The 7,305-nt window shown below is 38.9% G+C and overlaps 1 non-coding gene across 1 annotated transcript; it reads right to left on the minus strand.

Moving 5' to 3' along the window:
- Window positions 1-3,854: 3,854 nt before the first annotated feature.
- On the minus strand, window positions 3,855-3,961 carry LOC128289999 (small nucleolar RNA R71). Its single transcript, XR_008279639.1, has one exon. It is a non-coding gene; the product is annotated as a small nucleolar RNA R71 (small nucleolar RNA).
- Window positions 3,962-7,305: the final 3,344 nt, after the last annotated feature.

Here is a 7,305-nt window from a genome sequence, read left to right on the forward strand (position 1 = left end):
TGTAAAGTAAAAGTAATCCGTGAAAATCAAGATAGCCTCCGATCGTCGTAAGTCGACGCGAGGCGAAACGAAAAGACATTGAGTATCGTGGGAGATAAAGTGTTTCTTAAAGTTTCGCCTTGGAAAAGATACTCGATTTGGGCGCAAGGGCAAATTGAGTCCGAGGTTCATCGGGCCATATGAGATATCCGAACGAGTAGGTCCAGTTGCATATCGTTTGATTTTGCCCCCTGAACTCGAAAAGATTCACGACGTCTTTCACGTTTCAATGCTTCGACGCTATAGATCTGATCCGTCGCACGTAATTAGTCCATCAGAGGTTGAAATTCAAGCCGATATGAGTTATGAAGAAGAACCGATTCGCATCCTAGCTCGTGAAGTGAAAGAGTTGCGAAACAAAAGGGTTCCGTTAGTAAAAGTGTTATGGCAGCGTTACACTATCAAGTCGCTATCTTTGGAATAATGAAGCATAGATTAGAAATTTCAAGTGAGTGGCATGTATAGGGATCTATTTGATTGAACATGAGTACTTGATGAATAAGTTAGTAACCATAATATAATGATAAAGTGGTCATCAAAACAAGAAGTCTTATGAATATGAAATAAGGAGCCTAGACTTAGTATTGTATGAGTAGATGTATTACTTGTAAGAGGACATGTTAATGTTAAGGATATGTCTTAACAAAGAGTTTTTAACCACTAAAATGATGCCATGATTTTCGATTTTGATGTGCATAAGGTTTTAAAAGATTATGGGTAAGATGAAGGCTTGGAAAATAACCTAAGTGTTGGCCACACGGGCTGAGACACGGCCGTGTGTCTCAACCGTGCTAGGGACACGGCCTAGAGACATAGGCGTGTGGCCCAGCCGTGTGGTTCGATGTGCATGCTGACATCATAAACAGAGAGTTACACGGCCTAAGGACACGGGCGTGTCCCTATGTCCATACGGGCGTGTGAACCTGTTTCATGGGAAAATTTTCTAACTTTTCCTGAAACTTCTCAAAGTTCTCGGTTTAGTCCCGAATCGATTCCGATGAATGTTTTGGGCTTTGTAGACCCAAATAAGGGATGGCATGCATGTGTTTGAAAGGTTTTAAATTAAAAGAGATTTTGATTGTAGGTACATGCATATTTGGGTGAGAAAAATGGCTTGTAAAATAACCTATTTTCATCCACACGGGCAGAGACATAGGCGTGTGTCTCAGCTATGTGTCCTCTGTAGCTTTCAAAGAGTTACAAGCCAGGCTATTATACGGCGTAGCACACGGACTGACACACGAGCATGTGAGGTTATTTCGAAGGGTACATGGCCTAGCACACGGGCGTGTAGCTTGGCTATGTGACCCAAGTCAGTGAGTTACACGTGCACAGACACGGGCTGGGACACGACCATGTGTCCCTACTTCGAATGTCCACACGACCTGAGACACAAGCATGTCTCTTGACTGTGTGACCCCTACAGTTTGAAAATTTTTATCTTTTTCTGAAAAATTCTATAAGTTTATGATTTAGTCTCGACCTGTTTCTAACACATATTTAGGGCCTCAAGGGCTCATTTAAGGGACAATATGTATATAATGAATTAGTTTTAATGTATTTATTGATATGATTTGAAAAGTTTGAAATTTATGTCCATTTGATTTGAAAACTTTGGTAATGCTTCGTAACCCTCTTCTGGTGACAGATACGGGTTAGGGGTGTTACAACTAATAGGTTATTTGAAGTGTGTAGGATATCATTTCAGGCTTAAAAATGTAAAGAACGACGATCATTGATAAACCGTAATTTATACATATTTCTATCCCATGCTTAGCACATTTTATGGATGATTTTTTCTTAGATTTGGTGAATTCGATGCTTTTAATGCCTTAATTTCATATTTTATACTTAGGTGAGCATTGGAGAGTGAAAGGAACAAGAAACAGACCAAAAACGAAGAAAATGGGCCAACGTACAAAATCAACAAGGCCTGGACGTCCTCACACGGGCAGACCACACAGTCGTATCAATTTGGCAGAATCGAAGCACCACTCATACGGGTGGACCATACGCCCGTGCCTATTTAACAAGCTTGACCATGGCATGAAGTAATCGCACACGAGCGTGTCCCTGTGGAGCCTAAATTGAGTCCAATTCAGAAAAGGCCAATTTTGAGGGTTCTTAGGCATTCTAAAGCCTATAAATACACCCTAGAGGAGGAGGAAAAGGGGGCCACAGAGGAGGAAGTAGGGAACTGCTCAAGGAAAGTCGATTGATCCATCTCAGAAGCCGGATTCATCATCAAGACTAAAGATCCTCTCAATTTTCCTTCAGGATTTTTGGGTTTTTCTTTATGTTTTGTATTCATTATTCTTCTGAGATGTTTACCTTTTTAGTTATGAACTAAATCCCCTAAACACCTAAGGGAAATGAAACTTAAGACAGATCTTGTTATTATTATCTGAATTGTATGATAAATATTTGACTTGTTCTTAATTATGTGTTCTTAATTCTTGTTTTGATATTCCAGGATATTGATTCAAGTTAAGCTCTTATTCAGAGGAGGAATAGACCCTGTCTAAGAGTACATTTGTCATAATTAAGCGGAGTTGATTACACGCCTAGAGATAGGGTGACAAGAGTTTGTCAGATTAGGGTGAAACCTAATAAAGGGGATCCATAGATTAAATTAATGTAACCCTAGGGAGTTAATTAGAAAGAGATTTCAATTATTCAACCTAGGGTTAGATGTTGTTAGTTTCGAAAGGGATAATAATATAACTTAGGGATTTCTACGGATCAAGTCAAATGAATAAATCGTCCGATTCAGAGTCAAATAACAAGTGAAGTCTAGGTGAATTTTTCCTTAGGTATTGTCTTAATTCAATCGTTTTTCCAAAAGTAATTCCCCAATTCTATTTTCTGTGAATTCTTAGTTTAGTTAATTAGTTAGTTAAAACAAACCCCATTATTCTTAGGCTAGATAATAAAAAGACAGTCATTACTAGTACTTTTAGTTCCTTTGGGTTCGACAATCCGGTCTTGCAAAAACTATACTACTGTTCGATAGGTACACTTGCCTTCATCGTGATAATAGTTAGTTTCAAGAACGATTCATTATAAATATTTAAAACCTGTCACAAATATCACGTATCAAGTTTTTAGCGCCGTTGCCGGGGAACTAAGATATTAGGAACACTCGATTTTTATTACTTTAGCCATTTACTTTTACTACAATTTAAATTTTATTACTAATTCTTCTTTTTCCCTTTTTCTGGCAGGTTTTTATAGTTTATGACTAGAAGAAACCTGTCAAGACCATTACTTTTTGATAGTGAGATCGATCGCACAGTTCACAGAAACCAAAGAGAAATAAGGCGAAGCTTAAAATATACAGAGAATGAGCAAGAGGACGATATTCAAACCATAACCAAGGAGATGGTTGAAAATCAGGAAAACCTGATACCGCCTGCGGTTGCTGTTAATCTAGTAAATCAGAATCCTGCTCCACGCACTATGTATGATTATGCTAAACCTACTTTAACAGGAACTGAATTATAGTTAGACCTGTTATTGCTGCAAATAATTTTGAAATGAAACCTAACACAATTCAAATGATACAACAGTTTGTTAAGTTTAATGGTTTGCAGGATGAGGATCCAAATGCTCATTTGGTGAATTTCCTGGAATTCTGTGATAAATTTAAAATCAATGGTGTTTCTGATGATGCCATACGTCTTCAATTGTTTCCCTTTTCGTTGAGGAACAAAGCTAAACAGTGGTTGAACTTGTTACCAAGAGGGTCAATTACTACTTAGGAACAAATGACCGAAAAGTTTCTATTAAAATACTTTTCGCCGGCTAAAACGGCTAAATTACGTAATGATATCTCTTTTTTTGTGTAGATGGATTTAGATACACTCTACGATGCATGGGAGAGATACAAGGACCTTTTACGAAGATGCCCTCACCATGGGTTACCACTCTGGCTACAGGTTCAAACTTTTCATAATGGCCTAAATCCTTCGACTCGACAAATGGTTGACACAGCTACTGGCGGAACCATCAATAATAAAACACCTAAAGATGCCCATGAATTTATAGAGGAGATGTCATTGAATAACTATCAATGGAAAGTCTTGAGGACAAAGCCAGCGAAAACAGCCAGCGTTTATAACATCGATTCGGTCACCATGCTCTCTAATCAAGTAGAACTCTTGAATAAGAAATTGATGGTTTTCTTAGTTCTTCACAGGTTCACCCAGTAATGCAGTGTGAAGCAAATGGAGGTGGATCGAGCAATTCAGAATACCCACCTTATGGCTACAACATGGAGAACGAGCAGTTAAATTACATGGGTAACAATTCTCGATCTCAAAACAATCCTTATAGCAATACTTACAATAGAGGTTGGAGCAACCACCCAAATTTTTCATGGGGAGGCCAAGGAAATCAGAGACCACCTCCAGGCTACGAACAACCACCCTACCAACAGGAAAAGAAGCCTAACCTTGAAGAGATGCTCTCAAAGTTTATATCAGTGTCAGAAACTCGTTTTCAGAATACCAAGACAGCACTTAAGAATCAACAAGCATCAATCCAAGGGCTCGAAACTCATATTGGACAGCTTGCCTAGTTGATTTCTGAATGACCACAAGGTAGCTTGCCAAGCAACACAGAATCTAACCAAAGGGAGCAACTCAACGCGGATACTAGTCAAGATGAGGAAGGGTTAGTCACACCTGAACTAGAACCAAGGCAAGAAACTGAGATAAGCAAAGGTAAAGGTGAGGTAGACCACAATGAGCAGAAATTGGTAAGTACAGAATTCAAACCTCGTGTGCCATACCCTAATGCGACAAGGAAAGACCGCTCACATGAATAATTTGGTAAATTCCTTAATCTCTTAAAAAAATTACATATTAACTTTACCATTTATTGAAGCTCTATCGCAGATGCCAAACGCAATGAAATTTTTAAAGGAGCTTTTAGCAAATAAGCGGAAGTTGGACGAGGCTTCACATGTGAAGCTAAACGTAGTTTGCTCAGCTATTCTACAGAATAAGCTACCCAACAAATTGAAAGATCCAGGGAGTTTTACAATTCCTTGCTTAATTGGTAGTTTAGATTTTAATAATGTATTAGCTGATTTAGGGGCTAGTATTAACGTCATGCCTTACAAAATGTTTAAACAACTAGGTCCTGGGAAACCCAAACAGACTAGGATGAGCATTCAATTAGCAGATAAAACTATAAGATTTCCTAGGGGTATTATTGAAGATGTGCTAGTTAAAATTGATAAATTTATATTTCTCATTGACTTCGTTGTTCTAGACATAGAGGAGGATAGCAACACTCCTTTGATTTTAGGAAGGCCCTTTTTAGCAACTGCTAGAACAATTATTGATGTTGGCACAGGTGCGCTCACACTTCGTGTGGGAGACAAAACAATCACCCTTCAAGCTCACAATTCCGACAACACATCAAAAATTGAAGGTGATTGTCTAAACCATTCTACTAAAACTGACAATATGGTGCAACCTACTTTGCAGGAAATGAGTTTGAAAGAAGTACATGAGCCATTTTCAAGCAATAGTAGAAGACCTATGCATGAAGAACGAAGGCTACAAATCGAGGAGCTAGATGAATGGTGGACACATAAATCGAGAACACACAATAAACCAAAACTACGCCAGAACAAGCTCAATACCTTTCCAAATCAACTTAAGGTTGGAGATAAAGTTTTATTAGATGCCGCAGATCCTCACATTGTCACTACCAAACCGAATGAAGAAATCCCTCTTACGGTACTTAGCATTTTCCCATTCGGTATAGTCGAGGTAAGTCATCCCAAGTTCGGCACTTTTAAGGTAAACAATACCCGCCTAAAACCTTATTTTGATGAGATTCATAGCAGAAATCAGGAGTATAAACTCCTCGAACCACCATGACCATTGAACAGAGAGGTAAGTCGAGCTTAGACTATAAATAAGCCTTCTCAGGAGGCAACCCAAGCACTAACTATATTAACTTCTTTAAATTTTAGTACCTAACTTACTAATAGAGCTTTTGAATAAAGGTTTACCACACAGACACGGCCAGGTACACGGGCATGCCTCAGGCCGTGTGAAAGCAGGGCAAAATTTTCCCCAACATGGGATCCGATAAGTTGCTACGGTCGTGCGTTAGAACTGTGGGCGAACTTACCAAAACAACATGGGTGGGGAACATCATACATGGGCGTGGAAGATACGAAAAAAGACAGACACGGCCATGCGACACGGCCGTGTGCACCAACACGCCCAAGGTACACAGGCATGGGGAAATTGTCAGACGCACTGAAATTCAGAAAAACATGGAACACATGGGCAGAAATTGAGCAACACGGGTATGTCCCCTGGCCGTGTGTCCCAAAAATCTATACATACCTTTCACTATTCATCATCTTCTTCACCCAAAATCCCTAACCCTAGCTGTTGCAAGTCCACACGGCCTCCTACCACGCCCGTACGCCGCTTCCAACCCCATTTTTGACGCTCATTCTCCTCTTTTTAGCATTTGTTTACTTATTTTTCTTTTATTTAACTGATTTCTAATGTTATTTATCATAGTAATCTGTATTTTTCATGTTATTTTCATCTTTCTATCACTCAAATTTCATATCTAGAGTAGTTATCATCTTTTTCATGTTGAAGTTCTTACTCATTGCATGATCTATCTGCTCCATTTGACTAGTTTAAAGTGAATATTTATGGTTAGGATAATAGAAATACTCATACCTTTTGGGTTGACTTTTCCATCAATAAAATATGCTACATAGAATTATTCGCCATTTTTTATGAAACTCATACTATTATCATGCTAATGATACGCCATAAAATTAATTGTTTTTTATTAAGTTTGCTAGAAGTTGTGACTGAGATTATTAGTTTTAATTTATGACTTTTTCCTTTTTGAATTTGTTTTCCTCTTACCTTGAACATTCATCACGACGAAATAATGGTTTTGCTTGCAGTTATACCATGTTGTCTTCACAACGAAAGAAAGCCACCATCCCTGCTTCGAAGAAAAGGAAGGAAGCGTAATCTTCCTCGGGTCCTACCGTAAAAATTCGTCACCCTTTCCTACAGTTCCCCATTGGGCCCTAAAAAGAACTTTTCCAGATTCTACGGGCTCGACCCTTGGAAGTGGGCCACTGTATAGACTGGGCAGAGCTAGAACAAATCCAACTCGCAGATGCAATTCGGGCCCTCCTCACCACAGATCCTTGGGAGCTTTTCTTTGAGATTTTCGAGCCGACATATCTCAAACTCACGATGGAAC

This window comes from Gossypium arboreum, chromosome 2 (genome assembly GCF_025698485.1).
Source record: "Gossypium arboreum isolate Shixiya-1 chromosome 2, ASM2569848v2, whole genome shotgun sequence".
Classification (NCBI taxonomy): Eukaryota; Viridiplantae; Streptophyta; class Magnoliopsida; order Malvales; family Malvaceae; genus Gossypium; species Gossypium arboreum.